This window comes from Chelonia mydas, chromosome 15 (assembly GCF_015237465.2).
Source record: "Chelonia mydas isolate rCheMyd1 chromosome 15, rCheMyd1.pri.v2, whole genome shotgun sequence".
NCBI lineage: Eukaryota > Metazoa > Chordata > Testudines > Cheloniidae > Chelonia > Chelonia mydas.
In genome coordinates, this window is record NC_057856.1 from 12,436,002 (window position 1) to 12,453,569 (window position 17,568).

Here is a 17,568-nt window from a genome sequence, read left to right on the forward strand (position 1 = left end):
GGTTTTGTTTAACAATGTATTATTGTGAGCATTTCTGCTGGGCTCATCCTGGAAGAGCGTTTCCTCTGCCCTCTTCCCACCTCCGGCTCCTTCTGTTAGACTTTCCCTGAAAGTATTAACATGCTCCAAGATGACAGACCGAGACAGAGGCTAGAAGCCCTTTGCATCCCTGGTTCACTGGGATCTGTTATCCTGGCACCGGGAGGAATAACATTAATGTGCTATGTAATATCTGTACATTGTCTGCCTGAGTGGCATACTGTGTGGTTTGGCCAAGGTACAGGGTCTTGTCATGGCATATGGCAAGTTGTTAAATAGCCAGACACCTGAGTGGGGAAACCACCTGGACCATTAGACAACCCTGACAGCTGTCACTTTAGCACGCACTTCCCGTCTGGCTGGGTGCCCCTACTTTATCAGTGCATCTCAATGCACCTTGGACCTCCGGCCTGCAGTGCCCTTGTTATTCCATTGCTGGATCCCCATATGGCTGTGTCAATACACCTCAATCCTGATCTGCACCATCCTTGCCTCTCCAGTCCTGGCCCTTTGCTAGTGCTGGGAATTCTAGGGAGGGAGTGACCCCTCTTCTGCCTCTCAGGCTGGTGTGGGACAGCATTGACAGGCTGCAGAAAGGACTGTGCCCACATCCCCTCCGCTGGCAGCCAAGAAGGGGGGCTTAGTGAAAGTGAATATGATCCATAACATCAGGTAGCAGGAGGTGATGAAGTGAGCTGGTGTCCCTGTGGACTCAGGGCAAGCAAGGCCTGACCTGTTCAGTCAAGAGAGAAATTGAAAATGTTTTTCACAAACACTGTGTTTTGTTCTGAAGCATCAAAGAGAGAGAGCTTGGTGGAACAATGGGAGTCTGCTGGAGTACAGCGGGAGTACCTGGAGGAACAATGGGAACCTGCCCAAGTACAGTGGGAGTACCTGGAGGAACAATCGCAGTATGTGTCCTGCAGAAAGAAAGCTAAGTCCTTGGGAGAACAAAGAGAGCACCCAGTTTAAAACACAATTGGCTTGCTCAGGAAATCTAACCTTCAAGACCCACAGCTTGGCTCATTCATCCAAAGCAGCATAGGCAAAGGCAGAAAACAAAGGGACTTCACAGTGCTTTCACTGTAGTCCTGGGCTGAGATCTACCCCAGTAACAGTTTAATATGTTACATGCTTTGTGAGAGACGATGACCTGCCCTTCGAATGGGGAGGCAAGATGATCTTGAGTGTTTTTTCCATCTCCAACGTCTGTGTGCCCAAGGTGGTGGTGCTGGTATTCGCCAACAGCCAGCATCCTAAAGCTATCACTAATGCAATTTCCCTACCTGGTTCTTCCCTGGTCTAGGAGCCCATTGGTAGTTCTCTTAGGGACTGAACCCATAAAAGTCCAGAGCCCCCTCAGCTCCCCCTGATTTCAGACTGAAGTCTGTGGCAGGTGAAGGGGTTCAGCACGAGAAGTGGATGAAATTTTTCAGTCACGTAGCTTAATCGCTGAAGAATGCTGTTTCAATCGACCTGAAACGATTCATGAATTTGACCTGATTAGTTTTGGTTGGGAAAAACCTTTCCCAGGCCAGCAAACTGTATGCGTGTGCCTGCCTCCCTCCCTCCCTTTGGAGGCTTTAGCAGAATGGTTAGGGCACCTGCCTGGGATGTGGGAGACAGAGGTTTGAATCCCCACTCTGGAGCAGGGGCTGAACCCAATCATCCCTCCTCCCAGGTGAGCATCCTAACCCCCAGGTGACCGGCTGTTCTGGGGTGGGCTGCTCTCTCTGCCTGGTTCAGAGGAGGGATTTGAATCCACATCTCCTAGCTCTCAGGTAAGTGCTTTAATCACCAGGCTATAGTCATGCTCACTTGCTCTGGCCCAATGAACACTTAAGTATTTGTACGAAGTGGAACAGCTTCAACAGGAAAGATTGAGAGCAATACACTCCAGACTAGCCTGTAGCCTTCTCGCTGGGGTGGGGGGAAGCTCTGAGTTCAAGTCCCTGCTCTGGAGTGAGGATTAAACCTGGGTCCATACGTGGGTTGTTGACCTGTCACAGACTGTGCCACTGTGTCTTCACTGCTATTGTTACACTAGCGAGATGAAAGCAACCTCAATTACACCTTAATTTGGGGTGTAGACATACCTATAATGAGTAGTTAGAGGACCGTATTTCCCCCCATCCCTTCTTTGACTCCCCTGAGGACAATGTGTGTGCAATGATGGGCACTTAAAATATCTGAGATTAATGTTCTCTCCTGATAAAATGGGGGGGGTGGGATTTTCAAAGGAGAGCTTATGGGAGTTAGGCACGTACTGCTCCTATTGACTTTCATGCCTAACTCCCTTATGCTTCTTTGAAAATCCCAGTTTAAATATGCAGCTGAGCGGAAAGCCTCACGTGCCTGTAAGGGAAGCAAGCTCAGCACTTTGGTGCTACAGGGAAGCAACTCTTCCTTTTAAAGCCACTGACAGACAGACTGAGTTTGAGATCCACAACAGGAGCAGGATGGGATCAGAGGGCTGCAGCGTGCAGTGCTAGCCAAGTTGGCACCTTGATCCTACACGGTAGGAACTGTCCCATGTAAGATCCTGCAGGGAGACAGGAAGCTTCTGCTCAGAATCCAGGAGAGCATTACAAAGATGATTTCAGGTACCTTGCAAGAGGTGTTCTCAGCCAAGTGGAGCGGTTGGTATCAGCTAGGATGGTTCTGAGGGACAGGAGGGTAAGGGATAGACACACTAAAATGGTCTTGCAACTTCAGAAAAGTATGCACATGGGAACTGCAGTGTAAAATGTCCCTGTGAGAGCTGAGGATAGTCCAGACGGGTGAGTTTACATCTGGACTAAGGATGCCCCAGACAGGTGAGTTTACATCTGGACTAAGGACTTGCAGCTGCATCCTTTGGAAGGGAGCTGGCACTCACTGGGCTGCAAATGTCTAATGTGTCTGTGTTTGGGTTTTAGGGTGGCGTCAGGCTCTTATACTTTATGGTAATCTTATCCAAGAGAAATCTAATGAACAGAGAATTGAGCAGTAAGGATCAGCTATACAAGGAATGAAAAATAAACCCAGACCATTTAAGTGTGTGCTGCGCTGATGGTGCCTCTTGAACCTGTATCCTGTTATTGTTAGTGTGGAACGCAGAGGCCTGGGCCAATGAAAATAAGGAAGGCAGCCTGACAGACACAGATTTTTATCTTTTGAGATTCTTTGTGACCTTTCCTAGACCATAATAAATAAAATTGACTAAGGAGTTGGCAAGTGCCCTATAACATGCAGTCCTGGTGGCAGGACTTGGCAGAATGTTCTGCTTAGCAATGTATTCTGTTTAACTTTAAATGCCTATTTCAGAGGCATGTTACAGGACTAAGCTGTGATAGGTGCTGAAGCTGCCTTCTGTAGGAGAGGCGCACTGCATTTGGTGTGTGCATGTGTCTGTTGCTGCTGATCCTGGATGGAGAAGATTGCTTCAACTCTGTGCTGATTCTGCCTTTAAAACTGAGCCATAAACAGAAACTAATGAACAAACCAGTAGTTTTCTCAGTGGTCTGAAAGCTGGTGGGGTGGAGACCCTCCAGCCCCTGTGGCCGAGTCCAGTCCTCGGAATTACTGAAAGTCGCAGGTGCTCAGCAGCTCTGAGGATTAAACAAAACTCCTCCATTATTGCTTCCTGCCTTTATTCCTTCCAAACAGCCCTTCCCTTGCTGCACAATGGACACCACTGATATTAAATCGTTCAGTCATTTGGAAAACTTGGCTCATAGCAAGCAGCATGAATTGTAGCTTTAAGACTTGCTAGCTTTTGGATGAATTCCTGCCACATCCCCTCTTCTGTTAAATATTGGCATAAGTAAGAGTGTGCCTAATCTGTCTGGTCCTAGACATGGTGGCTGGGGTTCTGATGCACATGGATCTTTATAAAGAGGGCTGGGAATCATATAATGAAATACTGGAGCAGTTTCTTGATGCTAATTGTGTATTATCCCTTTTGAGCCATAAGTGAACTTGTGGACTGTTGTGTGTACTTATAGTACCACTAAAGCCAAAGAAGAAGAGTTATATGGTGATTGCAGCTAACTCATGAAGACATTTGTCTCCAATACTGCTGTCCCAATGAAAATACTTCTGGTTCCATCCACAGAATAAGCAATCTGTAAAGTCCGTAGATGTTTCTGGCAGAACTGAAAAGTTTGAACCAGCACTGTGAATCAGGAGCAAACTTGGATGGTGCTCTGGGTCACTTGGGTGTGCCCACAAACATGAACCCAGACAGAAATGCTTGCCATTGAGAATTGATCTTATGTTTTCCTGACGTGTGGATTTACTGTATCAATGGAAACTGCAACAGAAGACATGGAAGAGAAACTGGTCAACTTCTTAGCTACGTACAGAAATGCTCCACACAGCAGAACTGTCTAAGCACTGTCTTATTTTTTGGATGAATACTTCATTCTCGAATGGATTGCCTCAAACCAAAGATCCATTTGTAAGAAACAAGTAAAAGAAGCTGCCAGCTGGCCACATAGCATCCTATGGAAATTATGGACAGGAGACTTTCATGGAGACCAAAAATGGTCACAGTTAAGTTCCACGCTACACACAATAAGTCAATGTTGACCAAGCCCCATGCAGACACACAGATCAGTTTGAATGGCAGAGCCACCACCTACTCCAGGGGTGCCCAACCTACAGCCTGCGGGCCGTATATGGTCCACCAGAGAATTTCATAAGGCTTCACCATAATATACTAACGGCTGATTCATTAGCGTTTTGTCGTCATGTTTACATCATTTTAGTTTACACAAGTGTGTACGTAGATTGTCTATGTACAGTGTTGTCTATCTAAATACATATGAAACAAGCTGAACGTAAAATATAAATCAGTCCAGGTGACTTTAAATCTTATTAAAATATGTAGACTCTGTTTGGCCCACAAGGTTGTGCTTCAGTTTATGTGGTGCTCTAGTGTAATAAGGCTGGTTATCACTGACCTACTCTAACCAACCTGTTGTTACAGAGACTTTTTTAACCATCTGCAGCACTGGGTGTGGAATTATAAGTGAGAGATCCGGTGCCTTTTACTGACTCTCCCTTGTGTCAGGAAGTGGAGCTACAACTAAAGACACATTCCTGAGCTGACACCAAGTGCTATTCTCTGGACACTGCAGCAAGAGCAGATGATCCTTGGGGAGAGACATGCTGCTGTTACACCAGCAGGGATCATTAGTCACCCAGCTCAGGGAGGGTGCATCTAGGTAGACCCTACAGTGAGGCTCTGGGGGGCAATATGTTCGGAGAACAAGCATTACTGTGGGCAAGTAACCCCCACACATCTCTTTGAGTACAATAGTCCAGAACATGTTGGAAAACTTCTCTGTATTTTGGGATGCTGAAGACCTCATTGTGATGGGTAATCAAATGATGCTGCTTTGGCTGTGAACCTACAGACACAGGTATGTTAACAAGCAAGTTCAGACGTTCGGCTGCATCCACATATGTCTATACAGCCCACTCCTCACCCAAATTCAGCCCTAGCACAACTGGCCTCCCCTTTCCAGTGATGCCAATGAGAGTGTAACCCCAGAGCTGAACTGGGATCTTCATGCCCAGCTTTATACCCAGGGGCCTAGCGCCAAAGGTGCTGCGCATCTCCTGTAAGGTGCCTTCAGCATCAGAGACTGATTTTGATAGGAGATGAGGGTGCTTCATACCTGCCAAAGGGGTGCTCACACCTTGCAGCAACACACTCTTGGCTCCTTCATTACTAAGGTGCTTACCATTTGGGATTGGCACAATAATGTAGGTATTCCCTGCCTTTCTCTAAATCCCTTCTGAAGACATGAACAGAAGGCTGGGGGGGGGGAAGGAGAACATCAACCCCTTCCAGAAACCCTCCTTTACTTCCAACAGGAGATGATGCTAAAGGTTGCATAAAAAAATTCTCTTCTCCCATTACTAATAGCTCAACACCATAAACAAAGCCTAAGGCCAGCTGCTTGTCCTACAGCTGTGTCTTTCTGAATTCATCAGACCCAACATCTTGATTTCCTTCCAGAGGAAATACACAGTAATATCTCTCATTCGCACTAAAGCCTTTCAAGCTGCAGAACTAACCAATGCAACATACATGTGTGTAATCAAAAACCAGGGTCTTGTGTTCTTTAGATCTGCCCCCAACTCTGTGGGTAGCAGTTGTCTAAAAGGCAGTTTTCAGCTGGCTGCTGTCTCTTAACACCTGCTCCCCAAGGAGTTTCCTTTCCATACTGATTCCTGCATTTTAAAATGATGTCAAAACTTAACGCTTTCCACAAAACGAGATCCAGACAGCATACCCTATGTTATCAGAGATCCCCAGGATGATTGCACCTCCCATGATATTAATGCAGCATGGCCTTCTTGATGACCATCAGAAACAATCTCACAGTAAGATTTCATTGTACCACTCAAGTGTGAGATGCGGTGTCGGCAGGTTGATATCACCTTCTGTTTCATTTCCCCCCATAGGGATCTTCAATTCACCTCTCACTCTGGAAAATGGTGTATTCAGCATGGAACCCTTGTAACGATAGATTAACCTTCTCTTCCCTTCAAACCCCGGGTCAAGCTGCTCTGGCCTTTGGGCCTGCAGGTCTGTAAAATGCAGATAGCTCAGAACCAACAAGGCTAAATGTTGAGGGCCTGGATCTCATTTACATTAAGGCCTTTTTATGAATCAGGCCCTGACAGAAGTGCTACTCTGCCCCCAGTACAGCCATGTTCTGCCTGTCTAAGAAGGGAGATCCCTAGGTGTTTAGCAATTCATTTGCTGTTTTTCAATTTGGTCCGATGCTCTGTGTGTCAGATATCTCAGTGTTAAAATGTGTGTCTCTGTTTTTCCCCCTGAATAGACACAGCTGCTGACATCACCTTCAAGATGAGATGCACAGGAACCTGTTTCCTTTCAAGATCCACAGCCTTTGACTTCCCCTTGCTTCTGCGCATCCTAAGGTAGGTAGAAGCTGCCTCATGTAGTTCTTCACTGATTTTTGGTCAGTGCTGCAGTTAGGGATGCAATGGCTTTCCAGCAGGTCAAACCTGGTCCTCCCACCCCCCGCCTGGATATCTGCACAAGAAAAATAAATACAGGACATAGCATCAGCAGAATCAAATAACAGACAGGATGGAGCTGGGACATACAGCTCTGTGCTATGAAGGTACCATGGCAGGGAGCGCTCTGCTATGTCTTTATGCCTTTCAAAAGCCTTTATACTAGTGAAAACTGTCCAGTAACTCAGACTCACCCATGAATCCCATTCCCCTTGATGGGACCTGTGTGTCAGCCCAAGCCATGAACTCCCCGCCCCAGGCTCTGTGGGTTTGTCAGACCCTTGATGTGGTGAAAATGTTGTATTTGGCTGAGCATTTATCACTGGCTAGCATTTGCTTGTTCTTCTCTGCTGCTCAGTGAGAAGATGGGTATGCCATCTGTGTCTCCCAAAATAGATTGCCCCAGCCAACCAAACCCGGTGGGGAGAGAGGAGTGCCCATGTTTCATAAGGAAGCTTTTGTTATGAAGATCTAACACTGCAGTCCCAGGTTCTGCCAGCTGTGGAGAGGAACAGATGGAGAAGGTATATAAAAATAGATCTAAGCAGGCTCGCTCAGCTACTTTCCCTTGCTTGCTCAAAGTGGAATCTCAGAGGTTCTCTGCTTAAATGAGCAAGAGTGGAGAGCTGGGTGATGTGCAGCTCATTATCTGGAGCACATTCAGCCCTTGTTGGACTTATGGACTCCATCTCTATTAGGGCCTGTCCACACCACAGCTGACGCATTGAACACATGCCAGCTCAGCTTCCCTGGTGCATCATGGACAGCTGTGGTGTTTTTCCGCCGGAGACTCCATTACTAAACTGTGCTAAACATATCCTACCTATGCACCAGTGGGGTTAGACTGTAGCATGGATCTCAGGATGATAACTTCATGCACATCAGCTAGGGAAACAGTGTTAGTGCCCTGCTAAAGACTGTTGATGCTAGTGTGCTTTCAGCCACAACATGGGCATAGTTTTAGACAGTTAAATTAGAATCAGTGTTTATTATCTGCATGTATCTGGATGCATCCGATACAGTGAGCTGTAGCTCACGAAAGCTTATGCTCAAATAAATTGGTTAGTCTCTAAGGTGCCACAAGTACTCCTTTTCTTTCATCTAATCAAGGAACAGAAATAATAGTAAGTGAATAAAGATTAGCAAATGGAGTTAGTGAGCTGAAAATTGTTTCTCCAAACGATCTGGGGAATATTTATAAATAACTACTGTGTTCTTGGAGCTTAGGATCTGTTCATGAACAGAAATAAGGGCTAAGGCCTACATTTTCAAAAGTGACTACTCGTTTCCAGTGCCTGGATTTTTGAGGGCCCAAATGGACACCTGAAAGAGGTCTGATTTTCAGGATGTGTGAGCCACTCACCCTCTGGAAATCAGGCCCTTTTGAGGTGTCTCAGGTTGGGCACCCAAAATCATTAGTCAGTTTTGAAAATCTAGCCCTTAATTCACAGTAATTAATCCACCCTTCAAATAATAGTGACTTTTGGCCTTTCTCCTTGGGATCCCAGTAAGGTCTCAGATAGTAGAAAAGTGTCAGTAAAGGAAGGGGTCGCTATGAAAACAGCTGGGAAAGGAAAGTGATGTAATAGGAGCCACAGGCCATTTGTAGCTATCCTGGAGAAAAAAATTTCATTGGTCTATGCTGGCCTTGTCATGCCAAGAATGAGCATGTTCTTTAAGAGTAATAGGGAGGAGTACTTTCACTGTCTCTTATCTCCCTCCTATCCCCTCTCTGAGGGTATAAACAAGGGTGAAAGCAGAAAGAGGTGATGGAGATTGGCAGCAGCAGCGTTTGGAAGATGATATGACACCGTGGCCCAGAAAACATATGTCTAGGTAGAACACTGTCCCCTGCTTCTAGCTTGACATCCACACTCTATCATCTCCTGTTAACTGAATAAGGATCAGATGGACATTTCCTGACTGTATTTTCATAATGCGTTAATTTGATACATTCTGAGCATCTTCCTGTACCAAATGTTCCTGAAGCTAATTGAATGTGAAGTCAGGGGGCTGGGGAGGGGATGGCAGGGAAAGTAGAGAGCTGGGGGGATCTGCATGAAGGGGAGAGGGGGAGAGAACTAAATTTTGGCGTAAATTAGTGGACAGGTGTGTGTTGTCCCCTCATACCAGATCCTAACAGTGACTGCTGTCACTCTTTTCCTCTCTTGTTTTTTCTGTTTTACTTTCTTTTTTTTTTTTCTTTTCTTCTTCTCCCCCTTTCCCGTTTACATTGTGTTTTGCCACCATTTGTCCTCTTCCCTCTCCCCATTCTCCCACTTCCCAGAAAGCTTCATGCTACGGGAGGTGAGGGTGTCCGTGAAGGTTGCCCAAGACTGGGCTGAGCAGAGGACAGAAGCTTGAACTAGCTGGGCACTGCTGGAGCCTGCACGCCTGGACGTGTGAGCTGACTCCACAGCTGCTTCCCTTAAGGACCACAGTGGGAGCAGGGTGGGAAGATGCATGGTTTTACCTGCAGACTCAGCAGCGAGTGAGCGTGCTTATGTAGGGCTGGATCAGGGGGCCTGCAACTTCCATTCCCGTGCTATTCCCCTCTACTCCCAGTGGAGAGAGAAGAGACCTGAATGGAGAGAAATAGGGTCACAGAAGGACCTGAATGGAAAGCAGGGAGAATGAGAACAGGGAGCACAGACTAGGAGGATGCCATCTTGGCAGTAAACATCCACATTCCAGGGCCTGCTGTTAATCCTGGGGGAAAGCGTCCCTCGGGCAGCCTTAAATAAGTTAAGGGGAACCCCACTGGCTCCAGGAGGCTGTTCACTGTGGAAGTCAGTGCAGAAGCTGACCACCAGAGTGCATGTTTGTCAAGTGCACGCACATTTGTCTTGAGCCTTTGAGTCAGACTGGTCTGGGTACGTTTCTACTTGTTTAGTGCTCCTCTTAGGGCTTTGTGCTTCCTCATTCATCACAGCTGAGGTCAAATGTCAAAGTCACCACCGGTTGCTTTGTACTAGAATGGCGCCTTCTGTCCAAAGAGCTCACCGTGTTTTACAGACAGCAACAGACAGCCTTGCTGATGCCCCCAGAAGAGAGAACTACCCCCCGTTGTGGCAGAAATTGACATAGAACCCGGAGCGCCTGATTCTCACTCTTGTGCTTTAAGCACAGCAATGATAGTTGTGTTCCTGTTAACTCTTTAATGTACAAGGTCTCATAGTCCCCAACATCCCACCCACATTCTCTGCATTCACCAGTCTGCTCTCCTGTTCATTCCACTTCCTTGTCACCTACTCCCCTGCCCCCCATCTTTCTTGCATTCCTCCCAGGACTTATACTCTGAAGATCTTCTCCTCTGACACTTTTTATAGCTCTTGTCTGTCGCTGCTTACAAGTTCCTTTTTTACATGTCCGCCGCCATATCCTCTCCTCTCCACAGCACCATTCTCACTTGCTCCTTCAGGATTGTTTGCCAGTTGCCATCTCTCCCTTCCCTTCCACCTGCTCTCACCACAGCTGTGCCTGTCCTGTCAGCACATGACAGCATCATAGAATCATAGAATATCAGGGTTGGAAGGGACCTCAGGAGGTCATCTAGTCCAACCCCCTGCTCAAGCAGGACCAATCCCCAATTTTTGCCCCAGATCCCTAAAATGGCCCCCTCAAGGATTGAACTCACAACCCTGGGTGTAGCAGGCCAATGCTCAAACCACTGAGCTATCCCTGCCCCCCGACTGGAACCTTGTTTGAAAATTTGACCAGGAACATGAGACAGGAATGGGACTTACTCCCATGAAGCCTCTAGGTGCTACCACAACATAAATGTTTAACAAATTCATTTTCCTTCTTACACACCCAGTTGGGTTTGACTTGTGAAGAATCTATAGGCCACACACACACGCCCCAGATCATACTTGTATAGACTAAGACACGGACACTAGTGCACAGAAGATAAAACATGCACAAAACCCAGCCCAAGTAGAGTTTGTGTATTTAAAACCCCTGAGGTTTCTTTTTTTCAGAGGAACATGAATCATGGTCAAAAAGTTGGTCGTGGCAGGGATCTGAGACAGGACTCACTCCCTTTCCCCAGTAGTTAGGGGGCGATCAGCTCATCACTCCTGTGCCGGTTACTCTGTTCCTCTGTTTAGTGCCTTATTTCCGAACAGTTTAAAACCACCATTAGCTCCTTTCTCTGAAGCCTCCAGTATAGCATGTGGTGCTGGAGACAGAATGCCAGACTAGAGAACCGTGCATCTGTTCAGCGAAGGCAAATCCCATGTCCTTTTGGCAGGGCTCCTTCAGCTAGAAATCTCTTGTAGGATTTCACAAAAGGTCAGGAGTGGTGTTAGTGGAACATTCCCTCTGACCAATGTCTGCCACCAGAAACCCTCCACCCCAGACCCTCCTGGGCTCAGCCTGCTTCTCTCTGAGTCCTGAAGGAGAACTACTGGCCTAAAGCTGCAGTCCCCTGGTCGTGACTCTTATTTTAATAGTTATCTTCAGGAATCTTTTCCTTATGTAAACAGATCAATGAAACAGACTCTTAATTTGCTGGAGGGCGCACTCATTTGGACACTTACCAATCATCCCTCCATCAGCAGCAGTGAGTCTGCCACTGCTTTGATGTGCCCGTTTGATGTGCATTGTCAGGAACAGCGGAAAAGAGCTGTCTGAACCTGCTCTGGCTCTTCCTGCAGGGGTTTTCAAAAGTTCCTAAGTGATTTAGGAGAACAAATCCCATTGACATAGGCACTTTTGAAAACCTAATGCCCCAACTTTACTCTGAACATTGGGCCGTTTTAGATTCCTAGCTAGTCATTGTGGCCTCACTTGTCTGAGTTTAACTGAAAATTTAGAAAAAGTTCCCTCTAATTCAACTGGTCAGTCCCTCCCAGTGGCACTTATGTTATCTTAAGGGGTGAGCCATTCTCCTTCTTTGCCTTGGGAAAGCCAGTGTGTCCTTTTCTCTTTGAGGTAGCTGCATGTTTACCTTGCCACCTCCCTCCTTGGGAGAGGTTCCTCCTTCATTCTGGTCTCAGGCGTGGGCAGTTTTTCCAGATCTTTCTCTGGCAAGGCAGGACTCTGGGGCATGATCAGTGAGAAGTTTCCATCTCTCCTATAATACATTCAAATCTCTCTCACTTAGGCTGGGCCTCTGCAGTCTAAGTAGCTCTGAGAGCAAAAGGGCATTCTCTACAGCTTCCTGACACCTGCTGTGACTCTGCTCACTTACCTTGCAGCTCATAAAGGTGCCATTTTCTTCCCATCAGTACAGTTGCTAACATGTCATAACATGCACACGTTGTGATATTTTTACCTGGAGGCTTAACAGACCCAAAGGGCTGCTAATTAAATAGGGTAAATCACCCTCATGGGTCTGGCACTGGATGGTTTTCAGTGCCTTTCCCCATCTTTTGTCATAGACTGGACAATAAGGTGTCATTGCAGGCCAGCCCAATACATAAATAGAAAACGCCAGATTCCAGTCCTATAAATGGGTCTGAGAAAAATGCCCTGGGTTCTTGCATATATCTGATTGTTGCTGAATTAATAAAGGGAGAGAGTCTTTACTGGTTAATCCAAGCTGTGTGTGTAAGAAGGGTAGTGAATGTATTAAACACTTGTACTGTGGTAGCACCTGAAGGCCTCAACAGTCTCGGTCCCCATAGTGCCAGATGTGGCATAAACACACAGTAAAAGAGCTTAGAGGATAGAGATCAGACATGGTCGCTGAGATAGACAAGCAGGAGGAGGGATGGGGGAGTATGGGTAACAAATGCTGGGATATTTTAGCCCAGACTAGCTGTGTACAGTTCGTAGCCAGTCAGGAGCAGTAATTCCCTGTATGCATTACGGAAGGTGTGAGCTCTGAGGAGGGACTAGGGGGAAGATAAGGTGGTGGCTTTGTGGATTTTGATGGGAATGTGGGAGCAAGTACAAAGGGGCTTGTGGGTGAAGCAGCCAAAGAAGTGATTTGAAGCTGGCAGAGCAAAGGCAGGAGTTTCCCTTGCAGTGGGATGGGAAGATAGGGCAGGGCTAAACTGTGGAGGGTAAGGGAGCCAATGAAGGGACTTAGGGTGGGGTTATCAAAAGGGCTCATCCTTGGCCTAACTCTGGTCCCACTGACGTCCATAGTAAAACATGCGTTGATTTCAATGGAAGCAGAGTTAGGTCAACAGTGAGCACTTTTGAAAATTCCACCTTTAAAGAACTTGTATGTCCATCACTGTCCTCTCCCCTGCATTTCTCTGCCAGGAGGATTTCATCGGCTTCTAATGCATCAGAAGCCCAACACTGAGAGGCTCTGCCATCCTGAGGAGGCATGAGCTGCAGCTTTGACAAATGGAGAGATCCTGTAGAAAGGCCATGTGGGTATATTTACCATTGGATTTTAAAAAAAAAAAAAGTGTCCCCCACCCCCAAGTCTGAATACTACATAAATAGTCAATGTGTTTGATGCAATCAGTAAACTGTACACACACACTATATTCACGTACATGGTGCTGACAGTTGTGATGAATTACACTGCCACGTGGTACACAGCATTTACAGGCACCTTTGACCTCCTCCCCTAGGCACTGACCTCTATTCCATCTCCCCTGGAATTTATTCTAACATTCCAAAACTCTCTGACCAGATTCAAACAGCTGCTATTTTAAAATGAATTAAAGGGTTCCTTCTTTCTTTCCCAGCAGTGAATTTCTACCCCCATCTCTACTCCTCTCCCTTATCTAAAACATTGCACAGGGCTGAGGTGCAGGATGGGCAATTTTCAATCTTGGTCCACTAATTCAAAGTCTGATATCTTGTGATTCATCAGGGCTAGAAATGTGCTTTTTATACCCTCAGCCAGGAATTCACCCCTTTCAATGATATAAGACTTCTTTGCTTCAAGCCTGGGTAAGGCACATTTCTAACTCAAAACTGAAGTATCATGCAAAGAAAACTATTCTGTATAGTTTTTTGAGATTACTACCATAGAGGGCTTGTTTACATTGGAAAATTCAATTGTGTTAGAAAGCAATGCTGAGGAATTCTGATAACATGTTAAACACTCAGTGTAGACTAAGAAAATAGGGTTAACCATGACCAGCTGACATGATGTTAAATATGACAGTTCCTGTCTAAACTGAGAGCTAAATCATATTTCACCTTATTTTAGTTGCCAAAGTTTCTTATGATCAACATGATGTAATTTTCCGGTATTGACCAGCCCTTTGTTATGAAAAATATTCTACAGAAGACTAGAAAATGTGGGCCCACGCCAAAACATGGAGGGGGTGAATGAACACTGCAAATAGATAGCTGGATTATCATTGTTATAATTTCCTTCCCAAGGCCTGTATCTGGACATACAGTAATGAAGGGAGCCAAACAGTGATGGAGAGGAAAAATAGTACCCTGTGTATAAGAACTGAGGTTGGGCATGAGCCGAGTTGCAGAGCACTGCGAGATGCATTCTGGCATCCCCTAACGACAACGACACCAATGTTGCTGATTGGCTGTGTTAGGAATTGTTTCTTGTGGGCAGCGGCTGCTCAGTGTAAAACATCTTGGCTGTTCCAAAGCTAGATTCCCAGACACAGCCAGCTACGGGATCATCTGTAAACGATAATCCATTCACCTCTCCTGCACTGGGAGCTGCCAATAGTAAACTCTTTCCCTTGCCACTGGTTTCTGCTAATTCATTAACTTCCCACGCTCACCCGTTAGATGCACGTTTGTTAACTTTTACCCATCACATCCCTCTCTGGGGGAACCATGCAATCCCCTGCCTGTCAGGGCCATGAAAAATTCCATCTGGAGTGAGTCCAGCAGCAGAGACCAGCAGCTCTGTCCTCTTGGGACATTCCAACCTCTTGGTCCTCCTGGCAGAAGCCGTGTGTGCGCGTGTGTCTTGCTTCTCCACCCCCACCCCCTGTCTCTGAGCACCAGATGGTGCTCTGCCAGTGAAGTGATGTGCTGGGGTGAGGTGGGAGAACTGGGCTTGTGTGGAGATGGGTTGTTTTTGTCCTTCAATGACTGTCTAATTATGTCAGAAGGCTCCTCTCCACCCCTGCCTCCAAGCCCAGGCTGGCTTCATGGAAGCATCAGGAAGATGATTTATGTTGCTCAGTGTCTAGAGCTGAGCTGATGCTGCTAGTTCTCATTATGCTGGGGCCAGGGGGAGTTTAATTTAATGTCATTGTGTTTGTGGGTGGAGACATGGTCAACTGCCAGTTCCCTAATGTGGAAGGCAGGACAGGAAAGTGTGGCCAGGTGGACAGACCCACTTACGAGTTTAAGTGGCTTTGTCTGAATGATCTCCTCTGCTGACACCAGCTGCATCATTGTCATTTGGTGCAGGGGCAAAGAGAATTCCACGAACAAGGAATGATCTGTTAAGCCCAGTTTTAGGGTCAGGGAAGCCAGCCAGGAATGTTCTCTCTCACACTACCCAGGAGGACAGTGTGGGTTCAGAGGGGAAATAAAGGTGACCGTTACCCCAATTTAAAAGTCATTGCCCTGAGTCAGGGCCGTTTCCCAAGATTCTGTGCAACGGAGGCAGCAGTTCTAGAATATAGTTTCCAGTCCTGATGGGAGGGACAGGGCGAGACCTTGAAATAATGCAGCGTTACAAATGGCCATCTGAAAAGATAAAGCAGCAGGCTTCAAACCAACTAGTAGTATTCATAAGATTTTATACATAAATGAGAAATAACATAAATGTGACCTACTTAGTCAGGGAGCCTGGCACCAAATGACCAGAGTATCGCCTCTTAAGGCACGAGCACAAGACATTGGCATGGAGTGAGAAGTCACCTGTGCCCCTTGAGATACAGGATCACCCAGCTGGTTGTCTACAGGCAGTGGGTCTTCCCCAAGGAGAAGGGGAAGGGGTGGCAGTGCCTGTTGGACGCAGGGCTTTCTTTGCCTGTGACTAGGACTGTCTCTCTCCAGTACGATTGATGTCTTAACAGCTCTTGAGGGAGGAAGGACATGTTCAACCTAATGGGATAATGGAATAATATGCAGAGCATTTCAGCATTGAGACAGGCCAGCTGGTGGCTACAACCACAAATAACCAAAGGAAAACAAATTTTAAATGTTTCAGGAAGCAGGGCAGTGCATAGGAGGGAGGGGGTGATTTATATATAAAGAACAAAACCCATTCTATTCAGCCATATCAGGGATGTCAAACTCATTTTGTGGAGAAGACCAAATTCCATTTTTAATGGCAGGCTATAAATTTAGGGCTATATTCTCCTCTGGACCCATAGCAGAATTCCCACTGATGGCAATGGGAGGTCTGCACAAAGATCAAGAGTAGAATCTAGTTAGCATCTAAACCTTTAGTTATTATTATCCTTAATCATTTGTTCAGAACCTTACTGGCACCTTAAGTATTATTTGAAAATATCCTCCTCTTTAAGCCCAGGGCTATCTCTGGCCTTTGTTTCTCTCTGTCCCCACTCTCCTTTCTGTGCTTCTATTTCCCTTCATCTTTTTGTGTCTCCTCTTTTCTTCCCTCTGCAGCTAGTTCCAGTTCCTGCCCCCATAGGCTTCCTTCCAACAATGAAGAAATTGATGCTGGTATTTGAAAGTGTCATTATCAGCTTTTAGAGTTAGGACCCTAGTGAGATTTCTGGGTTGGGGAATTCACTCCTCCCAGAGGATTTGTTTCAAGTTGGCTACTGACTCAGGCAGACAGCACTGCATTAGTTATGCTTGGGTCACGTTTGGCGGGTTGTCTTTGGAACCATGATGGCTAGAAACTTTTCTCTTTAAATGAAAGCTGAGGTCCTGGAGGCAACATAGATACAACTGGTGTCTGAATGTTTGATCCTCTGGGCAATGTGAGTCTCTCGTGGTTTTATCAGCCCAGGGCCCCATGTATGGTTCCCTCAGATAACAGGCCGGCTCCTGGGTGGTGACTGTAACTGCTTTTTTAGCTTTCTGCTCTAACTGGCCAGATTCCAATCTCAGCTGCATGGCATACATATTAAATAACTCTAAATTTACACCTCTGTAGTTGAGACAACAATCTGGAACAATGACAAGAAATTAACGACAATGCCAATGATGTAAGATGCCAACACGTCCCAGCCCAGGACCACAGAGAGGCCAATCTCACCCTTTTCCCCTTTCCATGCTGCTTGTTGGCTATAGGTTCATCCCCCTGGGTCTCATTTCCCCCTAGTTAGCTCATGTCCTTACAAGGTGGCAGCCGTTCTCATGTGCTGGGGCAGAAGTGTGGGGAGAGTGTCACACTTTCACAAATGGAGTTTCCTTTCCTGTTCCTCATTTACCTTTCAGTTTAGCAGCATGTGCTGCTTTCTTTTGAGGAACTGGCTTTGTGTAAAAGGTACATTGATGGAATTCACTCTGTTCATAGACTTTAAGGTCAGAAGGGACCATTATGATCATTTAGTCTGACCTCCTGCACAATGCAGGCCACACAATCTTCCCCACCCACTCCTGCAATAAACCGCTCACCTATGTCTGAGCTATTGAAGTCCTCAAATCATGGTTTAAAGACTTCAAGGT

The 17,568-nt window shown here is 46.4% G+C and overlaps 1 long non-coding RNA gene across 3 annotated transcripts; it reads right to left on the bottom strand.

Moving 5' to 3' along the window:
• Positions 1-4,404: 4,404 nt before the first annotated feature.
• On the bottom strand, positions 4,405-17,517 carry LOC119563781. Of its 3 annotated transcripts, none has more exons than XR_006286094.1 (3): positions 15,759-17,517; positions 15,526-15,669; positions 4,405-9,661 (listed from the first exon to the last, which is right to left on the bottom strand). It is a non-coding gene; the product is annotated as an uncharacterized LOC119563781 (long non-coding RNA). The 3 variants fall into 3 exon arrangements; XR_005222389.2 differs by having other exon boundaries at positions 4,405-7,096; positions 9,554-9,661; positions 15,526-17,517; XR_006286093.1 differs by having other exon boundaries at positions 15,526-17,517.
• Positions 17,518-17,568: the final 51 nt, after the last annotated feature.